At 43.9% G+C, this 5,069-nt stretch overlaps 1 pseudogene; it reads left to right on the top strand.

Moving 5' to 3' along the window:
* Positions 1 to 526: 526 nt before the first annotated feature.
* On the top strand, positions 527 to 1,464 carry LOC107528714 (large ribosomal subunit protein eL8 pseudogene; annotated as a pseudogene).
* The last annotated feature ends 3,605 nt before the right edge of the window (positions 1,465 to 5,069 follow it).

Genomic DNA, 5,069 nt, shown 5'->3' with positions numbered 1-5,069 from the left:
CAGCCGATCAGTGACTCTCTCATCATTGATGTTTCTCTTTCCCTCTTTCCCTCTCCTTTCCTCTCTCTGAAATCAATAAAGATGTATTTTTTTTCCATATGCCCTTCATCAAGCCTCCCCCAGTGGCAGCATCTTACAAGACCCTAGTACCATATCGTGGCCATGAAACTAGCACTGATACATGCATGGCCTTGTTCAGATTTCACCAGTTGTACATGTGCTCGTGTGAGTGTGTGCTCACATTTTGTTCTATGAGATTTCATCCCATGTGTAGATTCGTGTGACCACCACCAAGATGCAGAACGGTCCCATCACCACAAGGCCCCCTCCTGCTGCCCTGTTGTAGTCTCACCACTTCCCTTCTTCAAACTACCCCTCACCCCTTGCAACTACTAGGCTATTCTCCATCTCCATAATTGTATAATTTCAAGAATGTTCTATAAGTGAACCATAGAATATGTGACCTTTTTCAGTGTTTTTTTTTTAATCAAAAGCATATTTATACTCTCTCCTCCTGCCACCCAAGATGCCAAAAGGAAGGAAGGCAAAGGGGACAACGGTGGCCTGGACCCTGCTGTCGTGAAGAAACAAGAGGCCAAGAAGGTGCTCAATCCCCTGTTTGAGAAAAGGCCCAAGAATTTTCCATTGGATAGGACACCCAGCCCCAAAGGGACCTCACCCGCTTTGTCAAGTGGCCCTGCTACATTCGGCTGCAGCGGCAAAGGGCTATTCTCTACAAGTGCCTGAAGGTGCCTCCTGCCATTAACCAGTTCACCAGGGCCTCGGGCGGCCACACAGCCACTCAGCTGCTTACGCTGGCCCACAGGACAGACCAGAGACCAAGCAAGAGAAGCAGCGGAGGGTGCTGGCCTGGGCTGAGAAAGAAGCTGCCGGCAAAGGGGAAGTCCCCACCAAGACGCCACCTGTCCTTCGAGCAGGGGTTAACACTGTCCCCACCCTGGAGAACAGGAAGCCTCGGCTGGTGGTGACTGCACACGGCTTGGGTCCCGTCCAGCTGGTGGTCTTCCTGCCTGCCCTGTGCTGGAAGGTGGGCGTTCCCTACTGCTCATCAAGGGGAAGGCCAGGCTGGGCGCCTAGTCCACAGAAGACCTGCACCACCGTCACCTTCACACAGGCTAACTCGGGACACAAAGGAGCTCTGGCTAAGCTGGTGGAAGCCCTCTGGATCAATTATGATGACAGGAATGATGAGATCCGCTGCCGTTGGGGATGTAGCATCCCAGGTCCAAAGTTGGTGGCTTGCATTGCCAAGCTGGAAAAGGCCAAGGTTAAGGAACTGGCCTCCAAGCTGGGCTAAGTGTGCACTGTTGAGTTTTCTGTATGTAAAACTAACAAAAAGTCTCCTAAAAAAAAGTATATTTACAGGTTATTTGTAGGGAAAATAATACAATGATTAATAAACAATAATACAAGAATAAAGCCTGTCTGACATACTCACAACTGCAAACCTACTTTTGCCATATATATATTTATATATAATTTTTTACATTCAATATTATTTTGTATTAGTTTCATGTGTACAGTGTTGTGATTAAACAATCACATACTTTACATAGTGGTCCCCACAATATTTCTAGTATGCACCTTGCACCATACATAGTTATTACAATATTATTGACTATATTTCCTATGCTGTACTTTACATCCCTGTGACTGTTCTGTAACTACTAACCTGTATCCTTCTATCCCTTCGCCTTTTCACCTGTCCCCCAAACTCCCTGCATTCTGCCTGTTCTCTGTCTATGAGTGTGCTTGTTTTGTTTGTTTATATTGTTCTTTAGATTCCACATATAAGTGAAATGATATGGTTTGTTGTTCTGTGACCGACTTATTTCACTTAGCATAATATCCTCCAGGTGCATCCATGCTGTTGCAAATGGTAAGATTTCATTCTTTTTTATAGCTGAGTAATAGGCCATTGTACATAAGTATCACAACTTTTTCATCTACTTGTCTATTGATGGACACTTGGGCTGCTTCCATATCTTGGCTCTTATGAATAACAAAATTATGAACGTAAGGAATCCCATATTCTTTCAAATTAGTGTTTTGAGTTTCTTTGGATATATTCCCAGAAGAGGAATCTCTGGGTCATGAGGCAGTTCCATTTTTAACTTTTTGAGGAACCTCTACTGTTTTCCATAGTGGCTGCACCAATCTGTATTCCCACCAACAGTGCATGAGGGTTCCCTTTTCCCCACATCCTCACCAACACTTGTTGTTTGTTGATTTATTGATGATAGTCATCCTGACAGGTGTGAGGTGGTATCTCCCCATGGTTTTAATTTGCATCTCTCTGATGATTAGTGATGATGAGAGACTTTTCATGTGCTTATTGGCCATCTGTATGTGCTCTTTGGAGAATGTCTATTCAGGTCCTCTGCCCATGTTCTAATTGGGCTGTTTGTTTTTTTGGTGTTGTCTGAGTTTATTACAAATTTTGGATATTAACCCCTTGCCAGATGTATCATTGGCAAATATGTCCTCCCATTCAGTAGGTTGTCTTTTTGTTTTGTTGATGGTTTCCTTTGCTATGCAAAAACTTTAGTTTGATGTAAACCCATTTGTTTATTTTTTCTTTTGTTTCCCTTGCCTGAGGTGACATATCAGAAGAAATATTGCTACAAGAAATGTCCAAGATTATACTGCCTATGTTTTCTTCTAGGGTTTTTATGGTTTTGAGTCTAACATTTAAATCTTCAATCTATTTTGAATTTATCCTATTATGCACTTATCTGTCCAATTTTCCTAATACCATTTATTGAATAGGCTGTCTTTACACCATCATATGTTCTTGCCTTCTTTGTCAAATATTAATCTACCATAGTGGTGTCAGTTTATTTCTGGGCTCTTTTTTCTGTTCCATTCATCTATATGTCTGTTTTTATGCCAGTACCATGCTGTTTTGATTACTATGGCTTTGTAATATAGTTTGATATCAGGTCACATGACTCCTCCAACTTTGTTCTTCTTTCTCAACATTGTTGTGGCTATTTGGGTCTTTTGTGGTTCCATATAAGTTTTGGGATTAATTGTTCTAGTTCTGAAAATACACCATAGGTATTTTTATAGGAATTGCATTGAATCTGTAGACTGCTTTGGGTACTATGGACATTTTAATGATGCTAATTCTTCCAATCCATGAACATGGTATATACTTCTGTTTATTTGTATCTTATTCTATTTCTGTCTTCAGTGTCTTATAATTTTCTGAGTACAGGTCTTTTACATCCTCAGTTAAAATTATTCCTTGGTATTTTATGTTGTTGGTTTTTTGTTTTTTTTTTATGCAATTGTAAATGGGGTTGTTTTTTTACTTTCTCTTTTTGATAGTTTATTTTTGGTGTATAAAAGTGCATCTGATTTGTGAATATATATTTTGTAGTCTGCTACTTTACTGAACTCATTTATCAGTTCTGGTAGGTTTTTGGTGGGATCTTTTTGGTTCTGTATGTACAGTATCATGTCATTTGCAAATAAGGAGTTTTACTGCTTTTTCTTGTCTGGTTGCTGTGGCTAAGACTTTCAGTACTATGGTGAATAAGAGTGGTGAAAGTGGATACACCTGTCTTGTTTCTGATCTTAAGGGAAATGCTTTTAGTTTTACCGCACTGAGTATGGTGTTACCTGTGCATTCGCCACATACGGCCTCTATTATGTTGAGGTATGCTCCCTCTATTTCACTTTGCTGAGAGTTTTTATCATAAATGGGTGCTGGATTTTGTCAAATGCCTTTTCTGCATCTATTGATATGATCATATGATTTTTATCCTTCATTTTGTTTAAGTGTTGCATCACATTTATTGATTTGAGGATATTGTACCAACCTTGCATCCCCAGAATAAATCCCACTTGATCATGGTGTATGATCTTTTTTCTACTTAATATTTTAATTAATTTTTAGAGAGAGAAGAAGAGAGAGGGAGAGAGAGAGAAACATCAATGTGAGAGCAACAGATTGGCTACGTCCTACATGCCCCCTACCAGGGATTGCGCCCTCAACCCAGGCATGTGCCCTGACCAGGAATCAAACTGCAAGGAGGGCAGCTTGCACACCTGGAGCTGCACTTCTCTCAATAGCCGGTCTGTGTTTCATACGGTAGTTTTCTGAAGCCACGGAGGGTGCTTCTCCTGCACCAGCTCAGAGCTGCACCAACACGCCACATCCATAACCAAGCTGTGAATTGTAATAAGCTCCTGGGAGCAGCCGGCCAGCACTGGCCCAGCATGTGGACATTCCCAGGGTCATGCAGAAGCTCGGAATCCGGCCCGGGAACTTGATGAGGAGCTCACATTTCAAACAGGCTCAGAGCTGAGAGCGCGCTTGGATCAAGGAGACAGAAACTGGGCTTCCTGCCTTCCCGGGGGCATGAGGATATGTCCATTCTAAGGCCCTTCTCTTGTTCTCTCTCCAGGTGGCGAGAGCTGACCAGGGCTGAAGCTCACTGGGCACAGGATGGCCCTCAGGCTGGGAGGTGGCCAGGCTTCTGGGTGAGCAGCTTTCTCCTCTAGGGTTTGCTCATTGGCCAGAATGGAAGGGTCTGCGGCCCTACGGGCTGAGGAGCAATGTGCCATGTGTGAGGGCTTGGTCTGCTATGATGCCCTCTTCCTGGTGGCTCCAGGCTGGCCCTGGGCAGGGCAGGGGCACAGACGGCAACTTTCGTGGTGTCCCTGCCTCTCTCCCCTCCACTGTGGTCCTGCTCCTCTTAAGCCTCATCCAATATAGGAGTGCTGGGGGGGGGGGATGAGGGGGTATGTGTGAGTGTGTGAGGGTGTGTGTGTGTGTGTGTGTGTGAAGGAGTGGGTGTGTGTATGTGTGAGAAGGGGTGTGTGTGAGAGTGTGTGAAGGGGTGTGTGAGTGTGTATGTGAGAAGGAGTGCGTGTGTGACTGTGTGGAGGGCTGTGTGTGTGTGAAGGTGTGAAGGGGTTTGTGTGTGAGTGTGAGTGTGTGTGTGTTGGCCCACTAGGGAAGGGGGGAGGTCTCAGAATTGCCCCACAGAAAGAGAGTGGTGCCTACCCCTTCATCCCAAGGGCATTAATCCAGGTGT

This window comes from Miniopterus natalensis, chromosome 9 (genome assembly GCF_054644295.1).
Source record: "Miniopterus natalensis isolate mMinNat1 chromosome 9, mMinNat1.hap1, whole genome shotgun sequence".
NCBI lineage: Eukaryota > Metazoa > Chordata > Mammalia > Chiroptera > Miniopteridae > Miniopterus > Miniopterus natalensis.
The sequence above is the reverse complement of the archived record's forward strand: the minus strand, read 5'-3'. Positions and strand labels throughout refer to the sequence as shown.